Consider the following 10,427-nt stretch of genomic DNA (forward strand, 5'->3'; position numbering starts at 1 on the left):
TCTCTTTTTAAATTTCTCTTTTCCCATCCCACACTCAAAACCATTTAATCTCAGATAGGGAAATAGGAGAGGGATGAGGAGACCTCAAGGGGAGCCAGTCAAGGTCTGTGTCCCTTTCCCTCAAGTGAGGATCTGATTGAGTTCATAGTAGTATTGGTAAAGAAACAGAAAATTGACTGTGTCCTTCCTGGTTCTTCTCTCAGTGAGTCTCTCTTGGTCCATAAGCATTTATTGAGCCCTCTGTTCTACTGTAGACATTGTTCATGGTAGCAAGAGGCACTCCACCCTACCTCCCGATAATTTGAAGTGGGATATATTATGGTAAGAAAGGTTCAATTCCAAAAATAAGACTGATATTGGTATTTTCTTGTACATGCTATAATTTTTTGTAATAATTAGAAAAACAAACAAACCCAACAACAGTGGTTACCTATAGGGAGAGGGGTGGGTAAGTGCCTTTTTACTGCACGCTTTCTTCTACTTTTTAATATTTAAGCCATGTGAATATGTTACCTATTACAAATTAAATACATAGAATCATTTAAAATAAAAGTTTGATTCCAAGAGAAAGGAGATGAAATAAAGAGAAGACAAGAATGTACTTTATTTACTCAGTTTATATTGTACCTGGCAGGACACTCGGTGCTTAATATATTTTTAATAAAATTTTTGTAAGTGTAATAAAGTTAAATGGCCCTTAAAAAACCTTAACAGTCACTAAAGTGGTTGTACAATAAGTGCTAGTCTTTTGGCTATTTTGTCAGATGTATGGTTAGAACTTTACAGATTTTTTTCTGAGGCTCTTCCTTATCTGCAGATGAAGAGTGCTGTCGGTGCTGCTTCTCTGGGTATCTGACCAAGCCCAGTCTGGCTCTGGGCTCTCAGTGGGCTCACTGTTAGCTCTGGGCAGAGGGTGAACCACTAATAGCTCATCTACAACCAGATCCTTGAGAGTATTTCCTAAATTATAAAAAACAAATGCTTTTGGCAGCACAAATTTGATCTTTGAAGTGAACCACATCCTATAGATATGACAAGTGGGGGAATAATTACAACTTCTCATAAGATCAAAATTCAGTTATTCTAATATAAATGTAATCCATACTTTCAGGGCCAACATTTCAAAATTAGTCTTTAAAGTCTCTTTTGTTGTGTTTTTCAAGGTGCAAAACTCTTTGAAAGTCTCTGAATACAAGCCCTAGATACTGATTTCATCATTCTAGATAATTTATCCTCATCTGTTCCATGAATCTTCACACTGCCTTGCTACTTAGCTAATCAAAAACTTTCATTAAGAACCTGATAAATGGAAGGTGAAAGAGTATAGAGCATTGGAAAAGACCCATTCAAGACATTCAGAAGATATGATATAGTTGTGACGTTAGATTATATTCCACAAGTGCTCTACAAGGAAAAAGGGACTACTGCTGGGTGAAGTGGTGTAGGAAGGCTTCAGGGAGGAGATGGGAGTTGTTCTGGATAGGGTGAGTGGATTTCAGGCAGGCCAAGTGAAACAGAGACATTCCAGGCAGTGTGAGGAAAGATGGGGAGTAGGAATGGGCAAAGCATATTTTGAGAAAAAGAGAGTTGAACAGTCAGATTATAGTGGAGACTTTATCACTCTTTGGCAAAAGGCCATGTTGCCTTGATCCTTTCAAGGGTTGACCTTGCAGAAGAAAAAATTGATTTCAACCCTCCATCCATTCAGGAAGAAAGGAATTGAATACAGTAAGATGCAGGTTCCATGAAAGCAGTTCCACTTATGTTTTGTTTGCTGTTGTGTTCTCAGTGGCAGAGAGAAGGCCCTCAGGAAATATTTTTTAATTGAAAGAACGAATGAATTGCATGTATTTTTCATATACAAGACTATATGCAAATGCCATGACTAGAGAGTAGCCCTGTAAGAATTCAGAAGAAGTCACTTTTTGATAGCGGGATTGGGAAGAAGAGATGGAGTAGAAAAGGAACACTCGAGAGAAGTAGCAGTAAACCATAAGATGGAGAGTGAGTACAATTTTATTTTTAAAAATCTTTCTGAAAGCACTGAATGATTGGCTAGATTGTCGGGACAAAACAGGTGGGACTGAGGATGGGGAAGGCAAGAGCAGTCTATTGATATTTGGTAGGATGTTAATATTAAAATTATCCTACTTCTTCCTACACTGGCCTGATCAGTGCGGTATTTTAGAGATTAAAAATAGAGGTTGGAGAAATGATTTTTGCCATGGGACTGGTTTCATATCTGTATCTTAAAAGCAATTCCAAGAGTATCATCTGAGTCAACCTGAACTTCCTCTGCTATTATTATTCAAATAAAGATTTGAATAAGCAGAATTTGCCTCAGTGAGGAAACTGCCTGGGGTATCAGCCTAGGAGAGGGTAAGTGAGCTGGTTTTACCCACATATATTCGATGGCTTACGAAAGAGACCTCATCTTTTCTTCTTCTTCTTCTTCTTCTTCTTAACATATGTTACAAAATTTTATTAAACTAATTCAATTTGTGAGGGAAACTGTAAGACATTACAACTGGTTTGAAGGAGAATTCAAAGTGCAGAAATGTATACAGGCCATCGGGAATGAGGAAATGGGCTGGGTGCAGTTGCTCATGCCTGTAATCTCAACACTTTGGGAGACCCAGGCGGGTGGATCACTTGAGGTCATGAGTTCGAGATTAGCCTGGCCAAAATGGTGAAACCCCGTCTCTACTAAAAATACAAAAATCAGCCAGGTGTGGTAGTGCATGCCTGTAGTCCCAGTTACTTGGGAGGCTGAGGCAGGAGAATTGCTTGAACTCGGGAGATGGAGGTTGCAGTGAGCCGAGATCATGCCACTGCACTCCAGCATGGTGACAGAGTGAGACTCCATCTCAGAAAAAAAAAAAAAAAAAAAAAAAAAGGAATGAGAAAATGAATTTACTAAAGAGATGCACAATCAATCAATAGCCAGGGCCTGTCATCCACAGTTACTCCACCAGACACACACATGCATTCCTATGGTTTGTCCACAACTTCCAGAGTTGAAGAGTAGCTCAAGGATGTCAAAGGGTAGAGGCCACGGGGAATGGCTGAGCCACAATTGAGCAGCATTTCTTCACTCCCCATTTCCAAGGCTATCACCATTTTTCTCTGACAAATCATAGACAAATTCTAAAGACTTAGTAAATCTATAAAAGTGAATAATCACAGAAGTGCAATGTCTGATCAATGATTCCAAAATTGTTCCTGGGCACTCAGTCTCACTAAGTATACATTCTGAAATCAAATTCTATTTCTATACAAAAAGTGTAGGCCATCAGTGTTCTTAAATGAGGCAAATGGTTATTGTGAGGTAGAAAACATTCTCGAATGTGGATGAAGATGTAGATACCAGATAAATGCTACAGTTGTGTTCACACTAACAACAAATTATAGATGATGTGGCTCAGAGTCAGTCGATAAAGTGAAACTCCAGAGATATTCTGAGGTCACAGAAAGAATTTTAATGTTAGCTAATAAGGAGAAATATTTCTTAGTGCTCACGAAAAACATGACTTTCCCACTCAGATCGCAAACCAGCCAGAACTATCATCTCACTTTGTCAGTTGCCGTTGCATGTTGACATGAACACTGAGGAGAGTGATGTGGATAATCGATATAAATATACGTATAATACATACATATGTACACATGAAGCATATACTTACATGCATACATAGTTTACATTTTTCCAGCCAGGGTTTCAGAAAAACTAGAACAAAACAGAAATCATGTTCCATTTTGTCTTGGAAAAGTATACATCTTACATATACAGACATGCATATATCTACATACATATACATGTAATGCCTATATGCATATGAACATACTGATACATATATATATGCATGTATATTCACTTTATCACATACTCCATCAGCTTGGTTTTTGAGATGGTAATTCAAGTTCAATCTTTGTTCTGGGCTTCGTTTTTGTCTCTACTAAGTTTCTCTCAGCTGTCAAGCTACATTTCATCAACATTTTAGAGTGGGGCAAGCCAATGCAGGATGGAAAGGCAAATCTTAGGAGGCTAAAATCACTGTGCAGTCTGGGATTTGGGGGTTGCTGATTTCTTTCCCTTTCCCCCAGCAGTGTGGACCATGAGAGTGGGTTGGGGGGTGGAGCAAACCAAACAGCTCAGGCTGGAAGTCCTTCAGGGAATTCAGCACCAGGGTGGCCTTTCTCTTCACGTCTCAGCTCAAGTTTCTGTCTGGAACCATGACCACCTGCATCCTGGTTGCCAGGGTAACCTCCACCTCGTTGAGAGCATCTTCAAAGACAAGGCACTTCTCTATAGGAGGACAGAGAGAACTGTTTGGCATAAGCTAGGAGGATGTTGGGGTCTGGCTTGCTGTGCTGGACTTTGGGGTCATCTCCAAGCATGATGTGAGAAAACAAGCTGAAGAACTCCTTGTGTTGGCTTGCCTTCATCTCCAATGAGGCAGACCCTGAGCTGGTGGCCATGGCAAACGGGATGCTGTGTTTCTGCAGGTGGATGATGAATTTCTCCGCCCCTGACATGAGCACAGCTATAGGGAACACTTTCTTTAACTTTGTTTGGCTTTCTTCCACCAGCTCCTCCTTGGACATCAGGAGCTGCAAGATGTCTATTATAATCTGTGCTGCCTCTAATGCCTACTTACCCATTACCAGGGACTTTACATCCCAGCTGTATTTCTTTTCATAGCAATCGCGTATTTCTTGAAACACCACTGAATATAGCCATTCAGTATCCAGAAGAAGGCCATCCATGTCAAAGATGAGGTGGGTGATGGGCTGTGGTGAGGGTGTGGGCAAGAGTGCTCCCATGGTGCTGCCTTCTTAGTCTGGGTAGGAGTGAGGAGCAAAGAGACCTCATCTTTCTTTTTTTTTTTTTTTTTTTTAGACAGAGTCTCACTCTGTCACCTAGGCGGTAGTGCTGTGGCACGATCTCAGCTCACTGCAACCTCCACCTCCCAGGTTCAAGCGATTCTCCTGCCTCAGCCTCTGGAGTAGCTAGGACTACAGGTGTGTGTCACCACGCCAGTCTAGCTTTTTGTATTTTTAGTAGAGATGGGGTTTCACTGTGTTAGCTGGGATGGAGACCTCAGCTTTCTAATCCAAGCATCTGACATATTTCATCCTAATCTTCTGCACTGAGCATTATATGATCAATTCAGTCTAATCAAATTTAATGGACATTGGTTCAGGTTCTGAGAACTCAAATATGGCCAAATATACCTCTGCCCTGCATCTCCAGTTTAGTGAGGGAGGTTTTGGCCTATGAGATATGGTGATGGGGACTCTATATTTGTTGTGATCATCATTATCATCATCAATCACTATAAGCCAGAAACAAAAGTAACTATTGTCTCTGTTTTTTAATTCTTACACCAATCCTGTGTAGTAAGCATGAATAGTCTCATTTTGTAGATGGAGAAACTGAGTCTTTGTAATGCTAAGTAACTTACCTAAGGTCAATTAAGTTGGCAAGTCGCAGAGCTGGAATTCGAATCCAGATCTGTCAGCCTCTAAAACCCACACTCTACCATTATTCAATACTACTACTTTAATTCCTTATTACTTGCATGGAGATAATAATAATTTGCTATGGAAAGTACCAGTTAGAAGGTGTTGTCTTTACCAACCCCACTGTAGTTTGGTGAGTGCTTTTGCCCCTTCTGATGTGGTTAGAACAAACCCATGCTCTACAGTGGGGTGGCCTCTGCAGCAGGTGCTAGTTTCATGAAGGAGATTGCCCCAGTCACAGGGAACAGAGGTTCATGATATGTAGGAGGCTGGCAGGATTTTATCTCTAATGAAACATGATGATGATTAGATCAAGACAACTTGACTGCAGCAATATTTTTACTCTGACAACTTTGTGTGAAGAAATCAGACACAGCCAAGACTAGTTTGTGCAGCTGATGGCAGTGGAGCAGAGGGTGTCTTCTTATCAGATACCAGCATAATGACTGCTGACTGTCATGTGTGGACCTCGCAGACTTCTAGCTACAGCTTAATTATAATTATTAAGTTTTTACAAGACACTGATTGTATTTCAAAGGGTTTTACGATCCTCTTTTTATTAGTTGTTCCCTATCCAGCCCAGCCTGACTGAAGGGCTACTTCCTTTGCTTTCAGGTGTGGAAATGGGGCCACTCTGAGGTTAAGTTGCCTGTCAGAGGTCACCCAGCAGTTGAGCTTTGGTTCTAACTTGCTGGATTGGACAGATGAGGTCTGCTCCTTTGGGTCAATCAATTAGTTGATATAGGAGCCATGGAGATTTAGAGCTAATGAAATGGTGCCTTATAGATCTGGAAGGTAGTAGATTTTGTGGTTTGAAATTTGTGTTTTGTCTTCCAATGTGATTTTGATTTTGCTGTTAAGAATTTGATGAATCAAAAATAGAAGAGTTCTGTCATTCCTCTCTCTCTTTTTGGTTCTCCCTTTTTAATATACCCTCTTTTCCTCTACTCTCCAAAAGAAGGAATTGGTCCTGAACAAATGATTCCAAGTTCCAGGCATTTAGAGAAGGGCACAGGTGGTGGGTAGTTCTGATAGTACTCATGAGAGGTCATTGGAGGAGCTCAAGGTAACTCTCTTTTGCTTGGAGGTGGTATCATGATAACATCTTATACTTCATAGGTTTCTAGTTAAGACACTAGTTTCGTGGGATCTTCCTAGGTATTCAGGTACTTCAGGCTTTAGTTTTAATTAAATTTGGGAACTCGGGATTAAGCAAATTGAAACAAGTTATTTATTTATTTATTTGTTTATTATGCATGTATAGGGTGTATATGGTGAGTTTCCTAAGGGGGGCTATAGATAAAGCATTTCTGAAACTTGTGGACAACTGACTGTTTCTCCCCTCCCCATCCCCGACCTATCTTCTGATAGTGACATTCTGTAGAACAGCCCTGAGAAAATGCAACTGAGCATGCCCCCGTCAGACAGGCAGCATGCAGTCCACTTCCTTGTTTCTGTGGCTCCTTCCTGGGCTTCGTTCTGTTCCTTGGAGTCATAGAACAGGAGAAAATGCTGTCTCCAAAATTCTCATGGGAAGCACAGGCAAAATATCTTCCTTACTGCATAAACTATTTAGATATGAATTTGTACACAAACCCAGAAAATAAACTAGATGTCTTCTGAACTGAACTTTTCTTTTTTGCCCTGTCCCACTACACCAATTGTGATGTAATAAGTGAGTTTTGACTATAGGGTATGTGTTAGGACATGTGTTACTATGAAGATCTTAGGAGCATCTATCAAGTGATATATATTGTACCATATTATGGACAATGTCTTGAAATAATTTTTATCAATAATTCAAAATAATAAGAATGGTCTTTGTGTATTTTTTTTTGTACAAGATGGCATCAGGATGTAAAACTTAGTCTTTTTCAGCAATTGTTAATTTTTAAATATATTCTAGCTGGCCATGTGGTAAATTGAGAGCCCAGTGGTCTCAGATATGGGTCCAGCTGAGAAATTGCTATTCTCTGTGACCTTACATGAGTCACTTAAACTCTTTGGGCCCCAGGTGTCTGTCTATAAAATTACAACAATGACTCCGGCTTCCTCTCTGGGGTGGAGAGTGGGGTGTGCTGGAAGGAATGAGATCATAAACTGATAGAGGGCTGAACTAAGGTATTTTGAATTTGTAGAAAAAAAGCAAGAGAAGAAATGTTAAGTTTCTGCATGTTCTTTTTCTTTCTTTAGTCTCTAAATGCAGAATTCTGGGAACAGATCCATAAACAGAGAGGTGAGGTCAGGAAGAGACTCCCATGTGTGTAATTGGTAGAGCCTTTTTGCTTTCACAAATCTTCATGCGGAACATTGCCTTCCTTGAAACCACTGTGAATGCTATGAGTTTTGTGTTTTCTTTCCATTATCTGTCAATTGATAATCAGCTTCTGTGACTCTGAGGTATTCAGTCTGATTACTTTACATTTTTGCATTAAATCTTTTTCCTACTATGTGTTATGATTCGGAACAATGTCTCTTCATTATACATTAGTAAATACCCACTTGCTGAAATTCAAAAATGTAGCTGGAGATTTGTTCTTCCATTAGTCTTTTCTTACCATGTGCCCAGGAACTCCAGGACTGGCATATTAGGATATTCTTTATCTCAGACCATCAGGATCTGACATCTCAGCAGCTTTGTGCTGTCAGGAAGACAAGCCATTCAGTTTTCTACTGTGCTTGTGCTATCACAATGCCCATTTTCAGAGCATAAGATGGAGGCAGAGGTTGGAAGGACTTGCCTGAGGCCACATGATGACTCAAAAGCACAAGAGAGAAAGAAGGATGTGAGTGAGAGATTCTTCCCTCCTGACCTCACTCCCAGATCCTACGCCTTTTAGTCCATTCCTTCCCATGGACCTACCTGCTCGGAAATCAGGTTCCAAAGTTGTTTTGTTACGCGCTCCCAACCATTGTTAATCTTTGATGTAATTCATTTATCTAAAGCACCATTTACCCCATTATCTCCTTGTGGTTCTCATTTAGTTGCCAAGAATTTCCCACTTCTCTTCCTACTTAAGTACTAATATGAGTTTCAGTAGGTGCAACTCTTTTACTTATCCCAATTTCTCTGGGCTCTGGTCCCTGTGTCAGAGGCTTGGGATAATATCTCATAAGAACAAGTGTAGAGTGGTTGCTTAAGATGGAAGGAAAAGTATAATTTATTGAATGCCTTCCATTTGTCATGCTATATACAAGATACAAAAATAACATAATAAACCTATGAGTGTAGTATTCATACTTTGTAGATGAAGACACTGAGGCATAGAAAAGCCAGATGATCTGCTGAAAGTTACATGATAGTGAAGGGGTGGAGCTGTCATTTGACCCATGCTCTTTTTCAGTATCACTCAGCCCTGCTGTTTTGGGTTTTACTAAAAACTCTTTGGTGGCTACACCTCTTATTTGCATAATTATAATTTCTTACACTTGTATAGTGACTTATGGATTCAGAACATTTTCAAAAATTTTATTTTATTTTATACTTGCAACACTATATGAAGCAGGCACCACAGATAATGATATTTCAGCTCTTTTAAATGAGCCCTCTGTTCTACTGATGCTCATGAAGTTTAGTGATTTATATGATGTCTCTCATGTGGTGATAAATCTGTACCATATTCTCTATTATCAAATCATTCTTCCTTAATTAGTATTTTCATGTATGTCATTCTTCTGATAAAAAAGCTTACAGTGACCTTCTATTGCTAAATGTACAATTATCAGTCAGTTGTAAACTTTCCTTAACAGCTGGCCTTCCTCAGCCATTATTCATTCACTCATTTGTTCAACAGCCTTAATTAAGCACTTGTGATATGCAAAGAATCAGATATATAAAGAGGAATAATATGTGATCCTAACCTTTGAGGAGATTACAGTGTGGTCAGGGAGTCATCCAGGTCAACCCATTATTTTAACCCAGGATAATAAAGGCTATGATAGAGGGTATTATGGGAGCTCACGGAAGGGACACCTCACCCATACAGTGGGCTTAATGAAGGTAGCTTAGAGAAGGTGCTGCTTGTGACAAATCTTGTTGGACGAGTTGGGTATAGGGTGTGAGGTAGAATGGGATGAGAGCTGAAGTTGGGAGAACTAAGGAGGGGAGATCATGAAGGACTTTGTGAGCAAAGGTAAAGAAGGTAGATTTTATCCCACAGGCTATGGAGAACAATTATAGGGTATTAGGCAGGAGATGATGACATAATCAGATTTACATTTTAGAAAGGTCTTTGTAGCAGGAGCATTGAGAATGGGTTGATGGAGGGCTAGGTAGGGTACAGTGAAGTCACTTAGGAATCCATGTAGTAAAATAGGTGAGAAATGGAGGGTTGAACTAAGATAGTTGCAGTTGGGCTGAGAAACAAATCATTTGAATTGGAAAACTTTAAGAAATAGAAACCCATAGGGATTGCTGACATACTGGATGTAGAAGGTAAGGAAGAGGAAATAATTGGGGAGGTCTGGGGTTTTGGCTTGAGCAGCTGGGAAGACAGTAGGATTGTATACAGGTAGAAGGATATAGAAGGAGGTGTTCAATTTTGAGCATATTGAGTTTAAGATGCTTGTGAGACACTTAGGTAAAGGCATCCAGGAGGTAGTAGGATATCTAGATCTGAAACTAAGGAGAGAAATCTGGGCTGGAGACATACATTTGGAAGCCATTAGGAGGAATGTGATGAGAAGATGAGATTGACCAGAGGAAGTGTGTAGGTCAGTGGTTCTCACCTTTAGCTGTGTGTTAGAATCACTGGGGAACTTTTAAAAATCCAGATTTTCAAGGTCACACCACGGACCTATAAAATTAGAATTTCTAGGAATAGAATCCAAGTACCAGTGTTTCAGAACTCTCCAGATGATAAAGTGGCAGCAAGAGTTGAGAAGCACTTGATTGAGAGGAGCAG

At 39.9% G+C, this 10,427-nt stretch overlaps 1 pseudogene; it reads right to left on the reverse strand.

Annotated features, from left to right (window-relative positions):
* Nucleotides 1-4,037: 4,037 nt before the first annotated feature.
* LOC126952685 (pseudouridine-5'-phosphatase-like) lies at nt 4,038-4,824 on the reverse strand (annotated as a pseudogene).
* Between the last annotated feature and the right edge of the window lie 5,603 nt (nt 4,825-10,427).

Source organism: Macaca thibetana, chromosome 1 (genome assembly GCF_024542745.1).
Source record: "Macaca thibetana thibetana isolate TM-01 chromosome 1, ASM2454274v1, whole genome shotgun sequence".
In the NCBI taxonomy this organism is placed as follows: Eukaryota; Metazoa; Chordata; class Mammalia; order Primates; family Cercopithecidae; genus Macaca; species Macaca thibetana.